This window comes from Heteronotia binoei, chromosome 2 (genome assembly GCF_032191835.1).
Source record: "Heteronotia binoei isolate CCM8104 ecotype False Entrance Well chromosome 2, APGP_CSIRO_Hbin_v1, whole genome shotgun sequence".
NCBI lineage: Eukaryota > Metazoa > Chordata > Lepidosauria > Squamata > Gekkonidae > Heteronotia > Heteronotia binoei.
Window position 1 is genome coordinate 60,196,362 of NC_083224.1, and position 24,343 is coordinate 60,220,704.

Genomic DNA, 24,343 nt, shown 5'->3' on the forward strand with positions numbered 1-24,343 from the left:
TCTAAAAAATAGCCAGCACATGGCTAACAGGGAGCAAAACATATAGACTGATTCCCCACTCACCTTGTTCTGGTCTCGTTGGTCCTTTTCTCACGGCGTTTCTGCTGGATTTTGCACAAACTGCCCCCGGGGCAGTGAGTTGCCCTGCTTCTTTTCAAGTTCCCTCTGCAGTAGGCAGGATCCTGTGAAAGCCAGTTGCTGCCTGCCACTGAGGGAACTTGAAAAGAGGCAGGACAACTCACTGCCCCAGGGCAGCTTGTGCAAAATCCAGCAAAAACGCCGCAGGAAAAGGAGCAACGAGACTGGAACAAGGCGAGTGGAGAATTAGTCATAATGTATGTTCTGAAGTTCCATTTTAACCACAGGAACATTCCAAGTTCAGAAACTGAGAAATCCATTAAGATTAAGTTACAGCTGACAGCAGTATCAAGGTGGACAACTGTATTGGTCTGAAGCAATAGTTAGAGCCCAGCGGCTGATAGAAGGATGTTAGATGCATCCAAGCTTGATCCTTCCCTGCCTATGCTTTGGGTAATTGGGTGGAAAACATGTACTGTGTACACAAACAAGGCTCTTGATCAATTGTGGGTGGTCTCTGACTGACATTCTAAAAGGGTCTCCTGGTCCCTACCAATCCGAAGGTGCTACAGTCCTTCTCATTGGCTGTTAGTTGCAAATGACATCGAATGCCACAGCCATCCAGCCTTTATCGATATCAGCAGTGTGCTATCTCTTAATGCACAGCTTGGGACAAATGCCTTTGTCTGCTATCTGGTAACTGCCAATTTTAACAGGGGTCAGAGAGCACAGAATGTTTCTATTCCCTAAATGGTAACTGGGGTTATAATGCAGAGAGACCTTTAGTTGGTGCAATTTCTCCTTACTTTTCCCTCAGTGACTCTGCTATTCAAATAAGTCTGTAACAGTCCTCTCATGGATAACAGCAGTGTAGGAGATTCCACCCAGCTGGCCTGTGCAGATCTAAGGTGCTCATTTCTCTCTGTATAACTATACATATGTACATATATATCCTGTTCATGTGATTAAAGCCTTGGGGAGTGTTAATGTACTCTGGAATTCAACTGGTGGTGTAATAGTCTTGGGCTATGGGAGAAAGTGCATGCTGGCTGATTTAAGGCAAGTACCTCTATCAAAAATTCAGTTTAATTCGATTGGCTACTTGGTACTCCAGAATAAACACTGCTGCAGTCCAATCCATAGGTGCTCCAAGCTTAATAAGATATCAGCATGTTTAATTTAGTAGAAAGCAGCACTGCAGCAGTTGGAGATTTTTTTTTTTCCTGAGCACTTTGGACTGTATATAAGAGCAGAGTTGCCTAGACATAAGAAAACCAGCTGGACTTTGCTCAGTTCCTTTGTGTGCCATGGGAGTTCTGCAACCTATTTCTCAGGTTCTTGAGTGGACAAATAACTCAGTCACCTACACCACTGCCCTCCGTGGCTTTCTTATTTAACTTATCTATAATCTGTGTGATCTTACTCTTTGGAAATCTCCTGGTGTTGGAGTGCCCATTGTCAGTATCCTTCCAAAATGCTCAAGCTTTGCTAATAATGACTGCAGTGACCTGATCTCTCCCTGCCAGTATTTAGCACTGAATCATGGATAAGCTTTATCAGCCATTGCATTGTTAACATCTGCAATAGGAATTACTTGAAAGAGGGACAGGAACTAAAAGGATAAGTGTACAATTGCTTGAATTGCAAGTGTATACTGTAATATGGAAAATAATCACAGAAAATATAATAAAAACTTAAGCAGGAAAAAAAAGGCGTCAGGTGGACATATGACTTTCTAGTAAGGCACTTTCTCCCTAAAAGATACTGTTTGGGTGTTAATTGCCACCAGTTGCAATAAAACATAGGCATGAGGCCTCATTCTGTTTGGAGGCAGAGTTTGCAGACACCATCTGGAGAAGGTGCAATCCCACTGTATCTTTTGCTAATGATGAGAACCACCAAACAACCCAGCTGCACTTCTCAGAGAGGGAGTAACTCACCAAGGGTGTTCCTGTTACCTAATATATGCATTAGGTTATCCATTCCTGCATTTCAGTCTTTTATAGCTATACCATCCTGGTGCTTACTGGTCATTTTTTCTAACTATTTAAAAGATGTAAACCAGCCAGTAGCCCATATGCAGGGCTGCACATAAATCACTAAAGCAGGCATTTGCAGTCTGGCTCCCAAATCAGTTATTCAGAGATACACTTGAAGCCTGATCTAGGCATATTAACTCAAAAGTAAGCCCTATGGAGTTTGATGGGACTTAGTATTGTGAGTTGCATTAAACCAGCCAGAGGTGGGACACTGCTGGGTGCATAGATGGGTAGTCATAGCCAGCCCTTTGTTCCTACTTGGTGCTTTCCCCATCTTTCCCATGCTGTTTCCACCACCCCTCCTTGTTGGTTTTCTTGAAATTGTCATGTTCTCACTGAGCACCCCACCCTGACCCTGCAGGCACCTTGCTGTATGGGGCTATCTGCACAGTGATGTACAAGATGCCAGACCTTGTGCTGGGTTTGACACAAATATTCCTCATTTGCCTTTTCTGTTTGCTCTTGTAGGATAAGGATATGCTGTAAATAACCTCTAACTGAATGACCTGAATGAATCTGATCGTCCAGCCATGGGGGCTGGGCCCTGTGTCTGTGATGCGTTCTGCTGGGGTTTTTTTGTACTATGTGTGAGTAACTGTGCTGTGCTGACTCATTTCTGATTGTATGATGTGCACCTCCCAGCAGTCGCTATGAGCCAGTGGAAGAGGGCAGGAGCAAAATGCCTTCTTCCAGTGGGACTTGGCCACCCACCCCACTCCATATTTCTCATGCTGCACACTCTGCATTTGCTCAGTATTTTCCACTGTGGGTAATGATGGGCTGAAAGAGTCAGCTTAAGGAAGACTGGTGCAATAACAGTAGAAAGCTCACTGCTGCCTTCCCAACCACTCTCTTCTGGTGCTATTGTAAGGGGCTTCCACTTAGGCATGTCCTTTTGGCGAGACCTTATTATGTAGGGTAAAGTAGCAGACTCTGATATGTACAGACCGGTTGGAATTTTGTGTGGTCTTAGTGGAATCAGGTGGATTCCTGAAGAGGGAGAGGAAATATTCTTAGATTCCTAGAATTATCCCATCATTCAGTTCTTGCTTCCTGCTTTGTTTGTTTTAACCTAACAAACTCAGTGAGATATTTGAATGCATGGCTTATTTATCACAGCTAACTATGAAGTGCAAACACATTACAGTCTATGGTATGTACAGGACATGGTTCCCACCTGTCTTAGAAAAAGAGCCATTCGTTTGCACCTATGAACTCAAGAAATATTAGCATTCAACATTGCCCATTGACTTGCATTGAGTTATAGCTCTTGTTAATTAAAAAATACCCCAAATTTAACTTCTACATAAGTTCCTATGTGACTGGGCAGCGCTGCTAGCAGAGGACAGGGCAGGTAAACACTCCTAAAGTCATTTCTATTCTGCCTCCCATGCTATTTGTAAAGCAAACTATAAGATGAACTCAAAATGCATTTTCCCAGGGATTTTGTATGAAGATTTTGTTGTATGAGTGCTTTAACTTGAGTCCAGATTTCATCCTGAAAATCTTTCAAAAGTCATAACTTGCAACCTGGACATATCACAGCACTCGTAAGAACCATTCATTGTACCAAAATTCACTGTAGAATTTCTAAATTATCTAAAGTAGCTTGTTTGTGTCTAAAACATTTCACAGGCAAATTGGGGACATTTTTGCAGCCAGAAGTCCTAATCCCCTTTCAGTTTGAAAAGTCTGCTTGAGGCTTTTAGGCAGACACACTAGAACCATAGCTTCTTCCCAGCTTGCTCAGGATGAATCTACATGTATGGCTCTTGTGACTGCCAGCACATTCACCCTCTGCCCCTTAGCTTGGAGGGGGGGGGGGGAAACAGTGGAAAGTAATACTTACATGATGACAAGGGACTTTAATTCTGTCATTATTTGTCTCAACTGTGCACAGTCTTAGAGATCAGAATGCCATCAGCCTGTACAGAAGCCCATACAGATGGCATCCCAGTAGAATCCTTGCTGCACATTCATTCCACCCCACTCTTTATCCTGCCAAGAGAGTAAGGGTGCAATTCTAAGAACGTCAAACCTGGACAGACCTGTTATAATAATAGGGACTTGCATCTGAATAAACATTAGGATGGTTGTGTAAATTGCACTGACAGGGAGTGGAAAGCACAGAATGGCACTGTGAGAAGCTCTGGATGCCTGACTTGAGAAAGAGAACCATGGAATTCACCCTTTATGAGATTAAATGAGAGATGGAGTCAGGATGGTGGTGGGGGTTGGAAAGTCTGTTGGCAGATGATAGTTTTGATATGAGAGGTGTGTTACCTTGGAAGCATATTTACCCAAGTGATGTTGCCAGCGTCATTTGAACATCTCTCTATATGCCTTCCCAATGGCTCCCCCACACTGAAATCTAGTTGAGGAACAATTTTATGATTATAACTTTTCTTGCAAGTTCCAGCACAGTTATTGATAAGCCAACTCTGCTGGAAGATTAAAAGAAACATATGAAGCTGCCCCATTGCGTGTCAGACCACTTTTAGCCTTGTACTGATTGGAGTAGGTGTCTCATGTTCTTTGGCTGAAGATGCCAGAGGCTGAACCTAGAATCTTATAGCAAAGGCTATGGAACCTGCATCAGTTGTAAGTTCATTGGGCCAACTTGAATAGAGAAGACCCAGTACCAGCAATGAGCATCAGCTGGCTAAAGGGCAGTGAGATGAACACAAAAAGTCAAGAGTGAAACCTCATGTCATACATGCCATTCTTCAGCAAATGCAGCCTTGAAAGAGGGAGGGGAAGAGAGGGCCAGGCTTTAATGCTATTCTAACTTCACCCCTATATTGCAAAAAATAAAAACGGGGAAATTGGGAATTTCATCCATCTGATCATGAAACTCCAAAGGGCAAAGCTGGATGTTCCTTAGTGGCTCCTTCTTGGAGCATTGGTGCTAAGTAGCTGGGGGTTTCAGTCCCATGGAAAGCTAGAAGGAGGCAGTTGGAACACTGATAATTGCACTAATTCATCGATCCATCGGCAAAAGTAGCATCCCTTCCCCACCATCCCTGCCTAAGGCGTGTGACCCTTCCGCTCTTGCCAAGCCAGGAATCTTGGCTTGGGGTGAAGCTGGGAAAGCACCAAAGTCAAGGGTGTCATTGGCTCATTAGCTTCTGCTGACTGGTGGCTCAAACTTTACGATTTTAGCTTTTTTTCTAATTAAAATGCATTTTTTAAAATTAAAAAGTGAAAGACTTCCTGTTTTAGAAGAGCTGTGTACTTGACGGATTCTGTGTTTCTTAACTGCATGGTATTCCTTCCAGGGGTTTTATAGCACTTTTTAAATTTCTCAGAAGATTTTGGTCCCAGTTTCTATGCTACTTTCTCTCTTGCTTTGTCTTTCTTTCTCTCTTATCTTTCTCTCTTTTCATTTGTTTGTTTTGGTTCTCTTTCTTTCTCAAAACTAGTTCTTTGTAAACCTGCAATCTGTTTTATACCTGATGTAGACAAGATGAAATCAAAAATTCCAGATGTTGTACATAGCTGCGGAAACAATCATGGGGAACAACTGCCATCTGGACTGTTTCCAACACAAACCATTTGTACTTGTGGTAAAAAAGGAAAGCAGCCGGGAAAAGGCTTTAAAAGCAAAAATAATAAAAAAGCAAACCACAGCCCTCTTCACCAACTCATCTGTCTGCTGAGCTGCTCATCCCATGCGGCATGTTTTTTCTAGGTCCGTCAGTCTGTCTTAACACCATTTGAAGTGAAATAAAGTTATCTCCTGTGTTGCCTGCATGTCAATCCTCTCTGTTTGGAAGCATCCTGCAAGAAGCAGAACTCTGTCCCCTTTTGGTCCAGAAGGTAAAATCAAGGAATCACATTCTACAGCCCACTGAATCTGTACCACTTCAGAATCCAGGTGGGCTGTTGTAGGACTGATTGCTCCCTGCTATGAGAATTCACCTGCACATGGAAGAGGTTAGGCTATCTGATGGCAGCTGTCCACGGCAAAAGGAGCATTCCGCCCATTTCTTCCCACTTACATTCTGAAGTGGTGGAGTTCCTACCATGTTGCTTGTCTGATTCCTTGCAGATTGCCCTTGAGCAGAGGGAAATCGTATGTGGCCGTGTGTCCATTATTCTCATCCCATCAATGCCTTATGTCAACCACAGTCATAGCTTTATAATGGTAATACTGTAATACTGAACAGGGCCCACTTTTCTTAAGGGGGTGGAGTGTGAAGTCTTGTGGTTTTTGAACATATAATGTAGCAATGCAAGTTAAGAGTAACCATGAAGTCCTATAGTCCTGTTTGCCCTGATCTGGATGGCCAGGCTAGCCTGATTTAATCAGATCTTGGAAGTGAAGCAGTGTTGGCCCTAGAACAAAGTTGAGTCCTTTAAGACCAACAAACACACAAAACCTTGTACCTTGAATAAAATTCTGTTGGTCTTAAAGATGCCACTGGACTCCAACTTTGTTCTGTTGCTTCAGACCAACATGGCTACCCACCTGGATCTAGTGCTGGTTAATGTTAGTATTTGGATGGGAGCAGGGGTTATTTTGTAGAAAAATAGGTGGTGGAGCTCATTAGCATAACTTATTAGCATATGCTGCCCCTCACCAGCCAAAAGCAACCAGACGCAAGAAAGGTGAGCCCCAGGTGAGCAAGGCCTGCTTGAGCTAGCTAGACATCCAGCCAGCTCAAGCAGGTCTTGATCACTTGTGGCACTCCTTGGCTGCCCCCCCCACACACAGTCAAAAGGCCAGCAAGCCACCCGCCACCCAAAATCACATAAGAAGTGAAGAAAGGGTGGTGTGGGCTTCTCCAGAGGTTAATGAGGACTTTTGGGGGTGTGGCAAAGCTCCTGGTGGCTGACCGGCTCTGCTCTCCTAATCCAGGGATTGTTATGCAGCTCTACCTAGTATTCAATGGACAGGGTAGGTGGGGAGGACAGGGGCATCAGAAAGGTTCAGGAGCTGCGCTGCTGTGAGGTCCTGCTGAATTCAAGGTCTGAATGGGAGACCACTGAGAAATACCAGGGTCATGACAGGAGGCAATTGCAAACCACCTCTGAACATCTCTTGCCTTGAAAACCCTGCAGGGTTGCCATAAATCAGCTGTAACTTGATCCCCCCAAAATAGTTTATACTGACATGTCTGTAAAAGTCTGATTTGGGAGGGGTTTTTTTTAAGCACTAAGGGGGAAGTTGCAGGCCCTAACCTGCTTGTTTAGTGATCAACAAGCTATCTGAGTTGTTTGTAGATGACAAGAAGCACCCCATTTCACCTGCTTCGTTATAGCTTTGCTGCAGTTATCAGACCAAAGCCATAACAAATCTGTGACCGCAGGAACACGTTCTGTTGCAGTAATCAATATCAGCGCTTCAAAGTCCATCTGCAAGAGTTCATATCTTTTCTATAGCTCTTGGCTGCCACAACTAATCCAACTGTCTCTCTAACTTGAGACATCTTTTTTTTTTTTAATTTAACCCAATGGCTGTAGATTTTTTTGCAATTGTGGCAGGCTGCTATCAGCATGATGCCTCACATTGATCAGACAGTGGGTGTTTGCTCTCCATTACCTGACTAGCATTCTTTTGGATGCAATCTTCTGAGTCATTTTGTTTGTTTATTGGGGAAAGCATGGCAGCTCTCTGTTCTGCATGGGCTCTTTGTTTCCTTGGTCACTCTGCTTGCTCACAGCCTCATGAGATCTGGCAGGGCTCTGTTTGCATTTTGAAGAACAATGACATGCATTTACTGTGAGGGCTTACAGTGCTGGCAAGTTGATATCATGCATAGGAAAGAGGTTAGAGTGAGTGGGCCATTGAGATGCCTACCTTGAAGAATACTGGCTGGTACAGAAAACTGGTGCTGAGGTGCAACTCACTAAACAAACCTGCACAGGTTCTCGATGCCTTTCTGTCTACAGCAGATACCAGCTCAAATTGGTCAACAGCAGTACCTTCATGGCATCTGCCTTTGAGAGGCTGCGTTGTTTATCTCTTATATACATATACTCTGCTTTTGTCTCCAACGGGGATCTAAAGTGGCTGCCAACACCATTCTCCCCTCCTGTGTTTTATCCATTTCATAATGAGTAACTTAGGGAGAGCAAGTTAGGCAGTTGTCCTTTGCACAACCCTTAAAAACTTAGAATGAAGAGATACCAGAAGAGTGCCAGAATGCCTGTTCCCCATTCCCCTCAACTGATACATTTGATTAGATCCCATGACTTCATTCTGCCACCACAGTGCTTCAATGTAAGGAGACTTCCTTGGAAGAGGAGCATTCTGAGTTGGAAAATGCTGTTAGTGGAAAGAAGTAACAGGATCCCAGGCAGGGACTAAGATACCATACCAATACTCTGGGTCTATGGAGGAGTTTCAGCACTCTCCCACCACAGCAGCAGTTTCTTCTCAGCTCTTCTTCCCCCCCACATGCTGAAAATAATTGTTTTACCCACAGCAAGAAAACTATGCTACAAAGCCATTGCTGGTGCACAAGGGAATTACAGAATAATGGCAGACCTGTAAGATTTTGCTTTGAAAGAATGATACTAGTTATCAGAGCTCCCAAAGCAGGCAATCACCATTAAAACACTTCTAGGTGAGTAGCCTGCCCCTGGTCTTACTAGGGAAACTATGCAAAGGAAACAAATCAGTGGGTGACTGAAGATGCTTAGCCTTTTTCTGCACTTGCAGATTGTTCTACAGAGGCATAACCAGGGTGGGACCAATGGATGCACCACCATACCTGGAGTACTAGTTTATTTTATCATGGATTTTTTAGGGGTGAGGTATTAGTGTCATGATGACTGCTTCCATTTAAAGAATGAGCAACTGGTTTTAAGATAGTGAAATTCTAAGTTTAAAAGGCTAGGGAAGGGCATGCCCCAGCTCATTAATGTAATTTTGACTGGTCCATGGTTCACAAAATGAAGTTGCCATTGCAGGTGCCCAAGGGAATTGCAGGATAATGGCAGACCTGAAAGATTTTGCTTTGAAAGAATGATATTAGTTCTTTCTGTCAACAGCAGATACCAGCTCAAATTCAAATCCAGTGCCATAAACTTGCATGAATTTCCAGGCAGTTTGTGGTGGTTCATGAAGAGCAGAAAGCAGGGGTCAAGAACCAGTCTGGTTTGTGAACCAACCTCCCAGTTTGAATCAGTTTGTGGTTTAGTTCATGGTTTGGTCGCAAACCAAAACAAACCACAAAAACATTGTCTGTCCCCTTCCCTGAAAAAAAGACTTTAAAATTCCTTCCCCGCCCCCTGAATGATATACTATCCACCTTACCTATGCTACCTTGCTGGTTGAACATTTCCCTGGGCTTAAAGTGAGCACATGGAGATTACTATCATCCTCACGATGCTGGGGCAGGGGGAGGGGAGACTTTCCATTCCTATCTGGGAACCTGGCAGGGTAGCCAAAAGAATAAGGGAAATTCCCCAACAATTTTCATTTTAAGTGGGTGAATGTTCTATCCAGATTATATTTCCAGCGCTTACAATTCAGGGACATAGTTTATTTATTTAAAATATTTATACACTCGCCTTTCTTCTGAGCATCTTAAATCCCTAGGTGGGTAGTAGCAATATAAAAACAATTTGATTAAATAACCATTAAAGCAACAGATATAAAATCATTTAAAACCATTCATAAGAATATAAGAACATAAGAGAAGCCATGTTGGATCAGGCCAATGGCCCATCCAGTCCAACACTCTGTATCACACAGTGGCCAATATACACACACACGCACACACACACTGTGGCTAATTGCAGGATAATGGCAGGATAATAGCCTCTGATGGACCTCTGCTCCATATTTTTATCTAACCCCCTCTTGAAGCTGGCTATGCTTGTAGCCGCCACCACCACATTCAGAAAACACCAGCAATGCTCTCTGGTATAGATTTCTTTAGCAGCCTCACCTGAAAGCTATGAGACTAGGGGTCCCCATGCCTGCTTTCAGGAGGCCATTCCAGAGGCATAGGATAGCCTTGAGCCTGGACTGTTGCCCAACAAACATTGGACAAAAGGGGATGCTGACAGCAGACCTTGATGGAGACAATGAAGCTGTGCTACAGGAACATGCAAAGAGAGGCAGTCCTTGGTCATGAAGGACTTTAAAGGTGAGTACCAATGCCTTGAATTTGACCCAGAAACTAATCAGCACAGAGTAAAGGGACCTCGGAATATGAGTGACATGGACTGACCAGCTAGCCTCAGATAATAAATATGCTTTTGTGTTCTTCATCAGTTGCAGCTTCTGGATTACCATGGCCAGGTTCAGCATCTACAGAATAGGGAACCAGCTTCCTAACCTGATGTAGCTGGGGAGAAAGGCAATTTTCACTGTCATGAGCACCTCTTTATCCAGCTGGAGACCAGCAAGAGCCACACATTGTTAATGGCAGGAAGAATACCCCCATGTAAAGCAGTGGTTCTTCCAACCAGCATTGCCTCTACCTTAACTAGATTCAGCTTTGGTTTGTTCTCTCTTAGCCACTTGACAGCTGTGTTCAGACCATGGCACAGACAAAGACAGCAACAACTGGTCACTTTTTCAAAGTAAATATAACTGGGTGACATCCACATATTGATGACAACATACTCCAAAACTGTATTCAGTCTAATTAAGGGTCCTTACATAGCTATTAATCAACAAGGGAGATAACACGGAGCCTTGTGGGACCCCACCTAAGGCAATGTTTTAGCACCCCCCCCCCCCATTGCAATCTTTTATAATCAGTCTGATTTTTAAGGAGATTAGAATCATCTCAGCACTGATCCACCTGGATTCACCTCATATTCCAGGCACCTCAGCAGTATCATATGGGTCCACCCATATCAATGGTCACCAACAAATCTAACAGCTGTAGAGATGCATTCCTTATATGAACATAAGAAGATACCTGCTGGATCATACCAATGGACCATCTAGTCCACCATCCTGTCTCACACAGTGGCCAACAGGGTGTAGAGATCTCCTGGCTCTGAGATTCAGAGGATTAGTGCCTCTGAATGTGGAGGTTCCTCTAAGTCACCATGGCTAGTAGCCATTGACAGACTTGTCCTCCATGAATCTTTCTAATCCCCCTTTAAAGCTGTTTATTCCTGTGGACATCACTACATCCTGTGGCAGTGAACTTCACATTTTAATCACTCTCTGAGGAAAGTACTATTTCCTTTTGTCCATCCTGGACCTACTGCCCTTCAGTTTCATTGAATGCACTAGAAATTTACTATTTTGGAAGAGGGAGAAAAAAATTCTCTTTGTCAACCATCCCACTCACCTGGTTTGTGGAGGTCCTCTTGGAGCTCTTCACAGTCAGCCCTTGTTTTCACCATCCTGAATTGGGTATCATCTGCAAACCTGTCCACTACATAAGTCGCCCAAGTTCCAGATTGTTGATGAATAAGTTTTTAATCCATAAGAAAACCTGTCCTCTTACCTCATGATTGCTAAGATTAATCAGGAGTCTTTAGTGAGGTACCTTGTCAAAAGCCTTTTGAAAGTCCAGGTATATAATCTGCCACGTCACCATTGTCTACATGCTTGTTCACTTTCTCAAAGAACTTCAAAAGGTTGATGAAGCAGGACTTCCCTTTGCAGAAGTCATGCTGTTTTTCCTCAGCAAGTTTTGCCCCTCTATGTGCCTAACAATTCTATCTTCAATTACAGTTTCTACTAATTTGCCTGGGATAGACACTAGGCTGACTGGCCTGTAATTTCCTCATTCCCCCCTGGATCCCTTTTTTAAAACTGCCACATTTGCTCTGCTCTCTTGTTTGAACACAGAAGCAAAAAAAAAGTCATTGAGCAAAAATGTCATTGCATTAGCAGAAAAACCCCTTGGTTTGTGCTACTTTTGTATCATAAATAGGCAAAGGTCCCAAGGTCATGCAGTAAATATCTTGCCTAAGGAAGGCCCAGAGCCTGGACATCTCACATTTCATCTCAACATTTTGATCACTCCGTGTCAGGATAGGCAAGCTCGAGTCCCTCTTAGCCACTGCCTCCCAGACTAGTGAGCAGTGCTCAAACTCATGGGTCCCTGAGGTTAAATGCACACAAGAAGGCCAAGACCTTCAATTGGTGAGTGCATCTTTCTGGTGCTAAGGCTTGCAAGAAATGCACTGTGCATCGGAATGCTGCCTCCACTATAGATGACAGTGCTGTGGAAATGGAACAAGGGTTAGGATGCAAGACCAAGTTGATTGCCCGAAGTGCTGATGGAATGGCAAGAATTGTGGATGAATTGCACCTTTCAGCCAGCAGATGGTACCATAGCTATGTGGAACAACCTCAGTTTTTGCCTCCTTTCATATCCTCTCTAACAACTTTTATTCAGAAGGGGCACAGAACACTGTTCAAATTAAAGCATGACCTAACCTTGCTAATTTCTGGGCTGTTTTTCTCGCACAGCAGTCTGCCCTTGCCTCTTATCAGCTTTTGAATTCATTCTGGTTGCTTCTCTTCAGTGGCTCAGGAAACATAACATACATTTGTTCATTTGTCTGGTTATGGAAAGGAAACTGCTGCAGTGAAGCAGAGAATGTGATGATCAGGACCCCCCAAACTTGGCTGAATGTAGATTCAAACATGCCCCAGAAGCTGTTTGCACTGCCAGGGGGATAATCTTTGGTATCTGCAGAACAACAGTAAAGAGAGAGCACTTTCAACCATGTGCAGATTGAACTTCTCTCACTGCTATTAGCATAAATTGCCCCTCCGCAATACAGCTGGGATTTATTTAACATATTTGGGAATGAGAAGCATAACACTGTGAAGAGAGTTAGCTGGGCAGGCAGTTTTGACATCTTGCTATTTTGAGACCTCAATTGAGAGCAAGCACCTTTTCATTGGTCTTGCTGCCATCTAAACACACAGCCAGACACCAAGCAGGTGAAGGCTCCCCCCACCACTTATCTACATGCCAAAAAAGTTTCACTGTGATCTACGGGTCAGGCTACTGATACCAACCCAGGAGCACAGCCAATGAGCTGGTGGTAACTATTGAGCCATTATGAGTTTGGGAGACATTTTGTACATAAGAAGAGATTCATTTCTGTGAGCATGAATTTTCCAGCCCCTGGTATGTATTACCCTTAAAAAAAAAAATCTGGGTTTCCGATTGCACATACAGAAGCTGGAACATTATGGGTTCAACAGCAACTGCATGTATGCATGAAGTCATACAGTGAGGTGTAGTGCTCAGGGTATTGGACCAGAATCTGAGAGACCTGGGTTCAAATCTCCACTCCACTGTGGAAGCTTACTGGGCCAGTCACTCTCTTTCAGCCTACCTGACCTTGCAGGGTTGTTCTTTTGAGGATAAAACAGAAGAGTGGAGAATGATGCAAACCACTTTCGGTCCCCACTGAGGAGAAAGGTGGCGTATATAAAGCAGGTTATTTCATCATAAAATGCACAGTGTCACTTAGGCAAGACAGAATAACCAAAGCAGTAACAATTGAACAGGGTTTCTAGCTATAGCTAATTCCGAGGCTTTTTTGGTAGATAAAGCCCAGCAGGAACTCATTTACATATTAGACCATACCCCCCTGATGCCAAGCCAGCCGGAACTGTGTTCCTGCTCAAAAAAAGCCTCCCTAAAGAGGGAGGCAAGGTGTGTGCTCAAGACTTCACAAAGCTACACCTTACCATCCAAAAACTCTGCATCTCAGTCCCAGTATTTCACCTCATCAACATTTCATACACTCTTTGTAGTGTACCCCCTTTTTAATGTTCCCTGAACCTTTGACTAGTGTATGATGGACAGAAAACTAGCAGGTGAAGCTTTCTTTTGCATGAAAATACAGAAATCACAAAAACTTAATTTAGCTGTTCAAGGTCAAAATCCATGTCAGAAAGAGCTGGCAACTCACAGATACTTCCTGCTACAAAATGGAACCTTCTTTGTGAATGAGATTTTGTTTTTCCAGAGTTTACTTGCTCTTATTACCTCATGTTTTATATTCTTTAAAGGGCCCTTGAGGGTAGCTGTTTCTCCCTGACAAGGATCTTAAACATTGTTAAAGACTACTCTTGATTTCTTTGACACCACATGCTCTGGAGCGGATAGTAACATCACAGAGCCATTTGTTGAAAATAGCAAGGCTCCATCTTAACCCAACTTTTCACTGAGGGGGTGGGGGACTGGAGAGACCAGGGTTCCCTGGCATCGTTCCCGCATACACCTTTCTTGGCACTCACCACATATTTTTAGTAAGTGAGCAGGAAAAGGTGGGGCTTCTGCCCATCAGGGCTTCTGATTGACCACTGGAAGTCTGATTGGACAAATTTTTAAAATGTTGCTTCAGCAGCAGCTGCCACCACAGCACAAGGATCTTCACTGTAGGACTGAAGATAAGCTGTGATTATGCCAGAAAATGTTTTAAAACTATACATTCATTTTAGAAGTGGTCCTGCTTAACACAGCTTCTGCTAGAAATGTACCTTGCACCCTGACATGCTGTGGCTGGGCCCACCATCCAGTGTCAACATTTCAAAGGTGCCCACAGGGACCCATGAGCTAGACAGACTGGAAGTATAGTTAGTGAGGAAAGGATATTATGAAAGAGAGCCAGTGAAAGTATGGCAGTGGAAATGTGAACCAATATGGGACATGCTATTGTGTTTATTTCTAGTAAGTAGTCTTGCAGCAACCTAGAGAAAAATTGTCCTTTTAATGTCCTTTTAATGGACATTTCATGTGTGGAAATAGGCAGCAGAAGCTCTTCACTGTGTGGAAGTAAATAACATTATCTGGTAAATAACATCCCATGAAGACTGTATTTAGGGGGCAGGATGTTTTTCTCTAGGTTGTTGGCAGCCCTACAAGTAAGGGATATTTAAAATAAGCATAGCACAGTCAATGCCTTGTTATTGGGCTGACTGCGTATTTCTGCTGGAATAGTGCTATGCATGGGTCTCAGAGTGCTCAAAAACTGCCTGATCTTCAGATCCCTTGGATCTATTTGAAGGAGCAAGTAGGGGTACTCAGTTCCCTACCTCTTCCTACAAAAGCACAGGAGAGGAGGGTGTATGTGTATGTTAGTTCAAAGTTCCTGGCATTGGCCAATGAAGCAGTCAGTAATCCATTATTTTTCAGTCCTGTGGAGATGAAGCCACCTCAGATGGTATGAGTCAAGAGCCCGCTTCCTTATCCAAACAATCAGAGTGAATAATGGACTCTATTCTACTTCAGTGATAGGCTGGTGCCTGCTTAATTTAAAAGATGACTGTTTGGCCGGACTCTCTGCAGCAATGGGCACACGGACAGAAATGAATCACTCCACTGGGAGGTTTTGACTGGGACAATTTGGTCCTGTCATCGCTCCATGACACCAGCTCTGCCTTGGTGGAGTTGGTTGGGGCCTGTTATGACTCATTTGCAGGGCAAGGGTGTTGTAGTGATTTACAATGAAATCCTAAGCAGAGTTCTAATAGCACTGTTTAGGATTGTAATGTCAGAGTCTGGAATTATGACCTAAGGAAAACTAGCAGAGACTTGGCTAGTGAATCATAGTACAGGGGTGATGTTATCATTTGATTTTCAGCATCTCAACACTTTGCCTGAACACAGCTCAGAGGAGGAGGAGAAGGAGGAGACTGGATTTATACCCCACCCTTCACTCAGAGCACTTTACAATCCCCTTCACTTCTTCTCCCCACAACAGGCACCTGGTGAGGTAGGTTGGGTTGAGAGAGCTCTCAGAGAAGTGCTCTTCAAAGAACAGCTCTGAGGGAACTATGACTGGACCAAGCTCACCCAGCAGCTGCATGTAGAGGAGTAGGGAATCAAACCTGATTCTCCCAGATTAGAGTCTGCACTATTAACCACTACATCAAACTGGCTATCTAGGGAGATTTCCTTCTGCCATGAAGACAGGGTTGCAAGCAACCTAATGAAAAAATGTCCTGTTCCCTTAATATCGCTTAATGGGAGGTTATTTACCAGGTGATATTATACAAGCTCTTTCTTCAGAATAATTATCAATTAAAACTGATTCATCTGACAGACTTGGGATTATTTATTTATTTATTATATTTATTTTATTAAATTTTTAGCTCCCCCTCCCTTGTACAACAGGACTCCAGATGGGTAACAACAGTGTTAATAAAACAATACCTATAAAATTAATTATTAACAATGTTTACATTTACAATAATATGAACAACTAATGGCCAATAAAGTCTACCCCTGTCCAGGTGGGGACTAAAATAGATTACACTTAATCAAATTGAAGAACAACAAATGGAGAAGTAGGATGAGGGGGGTGGGGAGAAAGAGAGAGGCCAATCTAGGATGCAGACCATTGCTGCCTCATCCATAAGTCTAGTGAAACAGCGCTTTCTTACAGGCCCTGTGGAACTGCAACAAATTCTGCAGGGCCTGGATCTCATTTGGCAGAGCATTCCACCAGGTCAGAGCCAGGACTGAGAAGACCCTGGTTCTGGTCAAGGACAGCTGGATGCTTTTTGGTCTGGGGATCACCAGTAGCTATTATCCCTTCAGCATAGAGCCCTTTGAGGGTTACACCAGGAGAGGCAGCCCTGAATGTATGCTGGTCTCAGACTGTTTAGGGTTATACTAAAACTTTGAACTTGATCTGGTATTCAACCTGGAGCCAGTGCTGCTGGTGGAGCACCAGTTGAATGTGGGCTCTGAATAAAGTTTCAATGAGAACACATGCCACTGTATTCTGGACCAGCTGCAATGTCCCATGTCAGTCTCAAAGGAAGCCCTGCACAGAGTGAGTCTGGAGGTGACCATTGCATGGATCACTATGGCTAAGTCAGGGTGAGACAGGAAGGGAACCAATTGCCTGACATGGCACAGATGGGAAGCAAAAAACTCTGCTGAATGTGGCTTGAATGATACATCAGAAAATGAAAGGTCAGCCTGTTACATTAAATTGATGATGCAATATTAATTCAGAATTAATTTCTGTATAAGCATAATAATTGTAATTGTATTTGTAAATATTTTTAGCCTAATCACTGTTGAAAATTTATATGAAATTGAAATGGAGAAAATAAAGCACCTGGGTCTTCGTTTGGAGAACTTGGGCTAAAGATACCTACGTGGGACTTCATTTCTTTCACCAATCACGGACAACTGGCCGGGGGGGAGGGGTGGCACTATTCATACGGGAGGGTTACTCCTTCAGGGCTCTCCCGGCCCCAACGATCGAGGGCTTGGAGTGTGCCGGTTTGGCGTGGGAAGTGGGGGAGGGGTTGGCGATCTGGCTGGTGTACCGTCCGCCTAACGCACCAGCCAGCGCCTTACCAGCCCTGATGGAGGCGGTGTCGGGCTGGGCGTTGGAGTTCCCGAGGCTTATGGTCTTGGGTGACTTCAATGTCCATGCAGATGACGCGGCCTCCAATCAGGCGCTGGACCTAGTGTCTTCCATGGCGACACTGGGACTCTCCCAATTTGTTACCACTCCCACGCATCAGGCCGGACACATGTTAGACTTGATCTTTGCGTCCGGGATTCTGGTGGACGGTATCGCGGTAGAGGCGGTGCCATGGTCGGACCACCTAGCCCTCAAGGCCCATGTGGGTGTGCCTCCTCAACCCTGTATAGGCGGCGAGCCTATTTTGGCTCTCCCGCGGAGTCAGATGGACCCTGAGCGGTTCCAGAGGGCTCTGCGGGACCCCTGGCCCCCTAGCAATTCCCTTGATGACCTGGTAGACACCTGGCATGACAGGTTATCCAGGGTCATCAACGAAATTGCACCCCGGCGTCCTCTGCGCCCTCGAAGTAGGCTGGCTCCTTGGTATACCTCGGAGCTACGCCAACTGAAACAGGGACTCAGACGACTAGAGAGGCGGTGGCGGCATACTCGTGACGAAGCGACGAGAACATCCTACAGAACGTTTATGAAGTCTTATGAGATGGCAGTCAAAGCCGCAAAGAAGGATTACTTTGCGACTAGGATTGCATCTGCAAATTCGCGCCCAGCACAATTATTTAATATAATTGAAAATTTGACCACTCTGCCTCAAGGCAGACCAAATACGAGAGAATTGGAAATAGGCTGTGAGGCTTTTGCGAAATTTTTTGCAGATAAGGTCTCGTCGCTCCGCCAGGACTTTCCTGCCACATTGAATGCAGTAGATGAACCCGGGGCTCCGTGCCTGTCTTCTGATGTTATCCTGGATCACTTCGACGCGCTTAGTCTTGGGGAAGTCGATGAAGTCCTCTCAACTGTACGCCCTACAACTTGTGACCTTGACCCATGCCCCTCCTGGCTAATTAAATCCTGCCAGAGGGAGCTTAGATATCCTATACGGGATATCATAAATAGATCCCTCTTGGAAGGGCAATTTCCAACCTCTTTGAAGGAGGCCATGGTCCGCCCTCTCCTAAAAAAGAGTACAGCAGATCCGGCCGAATTGGCAAATTACCGACCGGTCTCGAACCTACCATTTTTAGGTAAGGTTATAGAGAGGGCAGTGGCGTTACAGTTGCAGAGTTTTTTGGATGACACTTCCGCCTTAGACCCTCACCAGTCCGGCTTTCGTCCGGGTTATGGGACGGAGACAGTGCTGGTCGCCTTGGTGGATGACCTCCAGCGGCATCTGGATCGAGGCGGCGTGGCGGTGCTGATATTGTTGGACCTGTCGGCCGCATTTGATACGGTCGATCATCAGCTACTGGCCCGCCGGCTCGCCGACACGGGGATTGGGGGATTGGCCTTACAGTGGCTTTCCTCCTTCCTCGAAGGACGGGGACAAAGGGTGGCCATTGGGGGGGAGCGGTCCCGGAGGCACCCACTAGTATGTGGGGTGCCACAAGGGGCAGTTCTCTCCCCGATGTTGTTTAACATCTATATGCGCCCCCTTGCCCAGATTGCCCGGAGGTTTGGGCTTGGGTGCCATCAATATGCTGATGACACCCAGCTCTATCTACTAATGGACGGCCGGCCTGGCTCCATCCCAGAAAGCCTAGACCTAGCATTGCAAGCCGTGGCAGGTTGGCTCAGACTAAGCGGGCTGAAGTTGAATCCAACGAAGACAGAAGTTCTTTGCTTGGGTCGCGGTGCCCTGGGAGGGGAAATCCCCTTGCCAGTCCTTGACGGTGTGCAGCTTAAAGCGGCGCATAAGGTCAAGAGCTTGGGGGTTCTCCTGGAGCCTTCATTATCAATGGAGGCACAGATAGTGGCTGCTGCCAAGTCCGCGTTCTTTCATCTTCGACGGGCGAGGCAGTTAGCCCCCTTCCTGGAGCGCCGTGACCTAGCAATGGTGATCCATGCTACGGTCACCTCGAGACTGGACTACTGCAACGCCCTCTACATGGGGCTGCCCTTGTGTCGAACTCGGCGGCTGCAGCTAGTGCAGAACGCGGCGGCTAGGCTGTTGCTGGGGCTCCCAAGGTGGGAGCACATACAGCCGGGGCTGCGCGGGCTGCACTGGCTGCCGGTGGCATACCGAGTCCGATACAAAGTGCTGGTTATTACCTTTAAAGCCCTATATGGCCGAGGACCTGCCTACCTGAGGGACCGTCTCTCCCCATATGAGCCCCAGAGGGCACTGAGGTCATCTGGGAAAAACCAGTTGAATATCCCTGGGCCAAGGGAGGCCAGACTGAAGGCCACCCGGGATCGGGCCTTCTCTGTCACCGCTCCATTATTGTGGAATCAACTCCCTGAAGAGTGAAGGCCCTAAGATGTTTAGATCGATTTCGTAGGGCCTGTAAGGCCCACCTTTTCAAGATGGCCTTCAACTAGTGACAGAACTAGTGGGAAAGCTAGATATGCTGCTGAAAATGTTTTATTCTTGAAATGTTTTATTCTTGGAAGTCTACTAAAAACTTGATGCTATAACGCCATATTATTATTATTACTATTGTTATGTTAATTTTAACAACCTATAATTGTTTAACTATGTTTTTATAATATGAACTGATGTAATATGTATTTTATGCTGTGAGCCGCCCTGAGCCTGCCCCGGCGGGGAGGGCGGGATAGAAATAAAAAATTATTATTATTATTATTATTATTATTATTATTATTATTATTATTATTATTATTATTATTATTATATTGCCTATTGTCGGGTTTAGGATCATTTTTGTACTTGTGTAATACCGACAATCCATATTATTTTTTATTATAGATGGGGAAATGTCAGTGTGGCCACATTTGTGACCTGGGCCTCCATAGAGAGGAAGGCATCCAGAGAGTCACACACAAGTGTCTGACAATTGGCACTGGTGTTAAAAGCACATCATCAAGAGCTGGGAGTTGGCACCCTAATCCTGGATTTCCCTGACCCAGTCACAGAACATCCATCTTAGATGGATGCAGATTCAGCTGGTTCTGTTTCAACCAACCAATAACAGCCTCCAAACCTTTGGCCAAAATATCTGAGGCACTATTTGGTCATTGTCCATCAACAGATACAGCTGGGTGTCATCTGCATACTGGTGATGACCCAGCCTGAAGCTCCATCCCAGCTGGAAAAGGGGACATATATAAATGTTAAATTACACTGGGAAAAGGATTGCCCCTTGAGGAACACCACACACCAAAGGGTATCACGGCAAGACACTCTCCACTAGCACCACCTGTCAAGCATGGAAGTTTCAAAATAACCAAGCGATGATTTGGAAACAAAGTCTTAGTTTATTGATAATCCATTGTGCTCATAGATGGAACAACTTGAAAGTGATACATTTCAGTGTATGGCATCTGGCTTTAAGGGATACATCAAAGGGAACAGTAGAGATAACCGAGCGTGTGAATTACCACAACTATGCATTTGACTGTCTTTTGCGGTTAGAAACATCTTGAGTCCCAAGCCTGAGCTTGGGAACTGTCTCGGGAGGCACTATCTTCAAAGCAGGCATTCCTGCATTTGTTACAGAAGGTGAGAGCTAAGGTTTACATAGCTTTGATATGCATCAATGGTAAAGTAACAGTCTAACTAATACAGCTTTATATTAAGAATAGCTTGCATGCTTGACATACTGCCCCCCCTAAACCTATTCCGAGGTTTTTCTGGATGCAGTAGGTAAAACTTCTTCAATAACCTAGATGCCCTCACATTGGATGCTTCTACCCATTCATTTTGAGTTGGGGGAAAATGTTTCCACCTTATTAAAAAGTAGAGCACTCCCCTTTTCAACCTTGCATCCAGTATTTCCTGCATGTCATGGTGACTCTGCCCCTCCACTTGAATCAGTTGTGGCGCCGGCAGACGAGGGTGCCAATTCGTAGCCCCCGGGTCCCACGCAAAAGGCTGCAATGAAAGACAGGGTGAATTTTACTAAACAACTTTGGTAACTCTAATTCCACCGTTACTTTATGTATAATCTTTTTTATTTTGATGGGTCCCAGGTATTTATAAGCCAGCTTCTTCGATGTTTGTGGCAAGGGTAAGTTCTTTGTGGACAAAAACACCGTCTCCCTTACTTTGAAATCCCACACAGGAGTATGCTTCTTGACATAATGTTTTTTGTATGTATCTTTGGCTGCTTCTAAATGCTCCTGTATTACTTTCCATCCCTTCCCCAGGGACCCCCACCATTGTTCAAATGAAGAGGGGGTCTCAGTGGGATCACCCCCCGGTAGTAAAGGGAAAGGCTTCCCCTCGTAGCCATTCACTATTTTGAAAAGGGAGGTTTTAGTCGAACTGTGGATGCTGTTATTATATCCATATGCAGCGAAGGGTAGCAGTTCCACCCAATTGGACTGCTGATGGTTCACATAACACCTTAAATATTGTTCAAGGAGCACGTTCACCCTCTCCATCTGTCTGTCTGTTTGTGGGTGGCACGCAGAGCTCAAACCCTGTTCCATTCCTGTCAGTTTACAAAACTCCCGCCAGAAGTTGGCAACGAACTGCGGGCCTCTGTCACTAATGACCTTGTCGGGGAATGAGTGTACTTTGACCACGTGCTGAAAGAATAAATATGCTAATTTCTTTGCATTGGGTAATTTAGTGCAGGGGATAAAGTGACCTTGTTTAGAGAAGGTGTCCACTATTACCAGAATTACGGTTTTCCCTTGGGATATGTGTAGTTCCACAATAAAGTCTATGGATACTACTGACCACGGCCTCCCTGCTCTTTTATTGGCATCTGGCTTTAAGGGATACATCAAATGGAACAGTAGAGATAACTTGGAATTCTATCATGAGCATGTGAATTACTATAACTATGCATTTGACTATCTTTTGCAGTTAGAAACATCCTGAGTCCCAGGCTTGAGCTTGGGAACTTCTCGAGAGGCACTATCTTCAAAGCAGGCATTCTTGCATTTGTTACAGAAGGTGAGAACTAAGGAAGGGTTTACATAGCTTTGATATGCATCAATGCTAAAGTAACAGTCTAACTAATACAGCTTTATATTAAGAATAACTTGCATGCTTGACACCACCCTCTGTCCCCAACTTTGGAGAAATTAGACGAACCACTTCAAGGCCATCCCGTTAACTTGCCCTGAGCCTGTTCTACAGGAACAACAGGCTATAAATATAATAAATAAATAACTCCCCACATCGGTGAGAAGGTAGATCAACAATAATTGACCATGTCAAACGCTGCTGTCAAATCAAGTAATAACAGCAGCACTGACCTGACTCAATCTAGCTGTCTACAGAGATCATCTGTGAGCTGCCTTCATTCCATGGCCAGGGCAGAAGCCAGGCTGGAATGGATCCAGGGCCAAAGTGTTATCCAGGATGACCTGGAGCTGTTCTGCTGCCACTGTCTCAACTATCTTACCTAGGAATGACAAATTCAATACTGGGCATAGTTGGACAGATCAGTAGGATCTAAAGATCTTTTAAAAAAAAAAGAAAAAAAAGAGTGGCCTCACCATTGCCTTTTTTAGTCTTTCTGGAAATACCCCTGAACTCAGGGACAGAGGTATAATGTCACCGGGGTGTGTGTGTCTGTATTTGTTGGGTTTTTGATGCAATTTCACTTCCTGTTGTCATGAGTTAATTAAGTGTTTGTATATGCATGTTGATGTTTAGCCAGTGAGTTGGTAGAGCCAATGAGAATGTTTGAACGTACTTCCCGCCAAAGCTAGGTGTCAATATGCATAGTGACCATTGAGGGAGAGCCCTAATTGGCTAATCCATATATTGAGGTGGTGGTCTAGGAGAAAGCATTTGGTCAGTTTTACAGCCCTTTGTTTAAACCCTTAGATCTCCATGCAGTTGATGTTAAGACTCAAGACAGTCAAGATGTAGTTAGAAGCTAGACAGGATATTGAATCCTTTCTTTGTTTTCTAGAAATCCCTTTCCTCATTAGTAAAGTAAACTACTTTTATTCTTAAGCTAAACCGTGAGCCTGGCTGTTATTTTGTGGTTCTCTCCACATTACTCTGCTAATCGTATCTCTAAACCCTAACAGTATTCCATCACCACTGGCTTTCACCAGTCATGATGGACAAGGGTCTGTGTAAGAGGCAAGTGGTAGGCTTCACAGCACCAGGATCCTGCTGATATTGGCCTGGGAGAATCATCTGACTTGGTTCAATACAAGGCCCAAGATAGCCAAGGGGCCTCCAGTTCATGTATTTTATCAATATTGGCGGGTAGGTCCTGGTGGAGCAACAAGACTGTATTAGCAAAACAGCTTACAAAAGTCTCACATGTCAAATTTCTAACATTTTGGGTTCCATCTGAAAGGAAAGTTAAAGATCTAATTACTTCAAATAATTGTGCCAGGTGAGAGCTAGCAGATGTAATGGAGGTTGCATGAAATCCCCTCACTTTTGTGGGCTCCTCTCTGACTGTAAATGCCTGAAATATGGCATGATGACATCACTCGGAAGTGACATTATCATGCCACCGATGTTGTGCAGTGACATTCTAGGTTTTGAGTAAAAGTCTATGGTTAATTTGGGCTCAAAACCATCCAGGGAGAAGCCTCCCACTAGATCAAAGGTAGGTAGGACCTGGCAACCCTACTGAGGACTGAACTTTGAACTTCTGCATGCAAAGCAGCCACTCTGCCACTAAGTCATGGTACTACCCCTCAATCTTCTTGAATCAATTAAGGCAATCAATTTCTGTTCCACAGCTCCCATCATATTTTGTTTCCTATGGCCTATATTCAGTCTCAAACATGTTTAACTCATCACTCCTCCAAAGATCTCTGGGCAGAATACATGATTTTCCCTTCTGTATTTTATCCTCACAACAATCTTGGCTAAGCGCTTGTGACTGGCCAAAAGTCACCTAGAGAATGCCATGGAAGAGCGGGCATTTGAAGGTGGGTCTCTC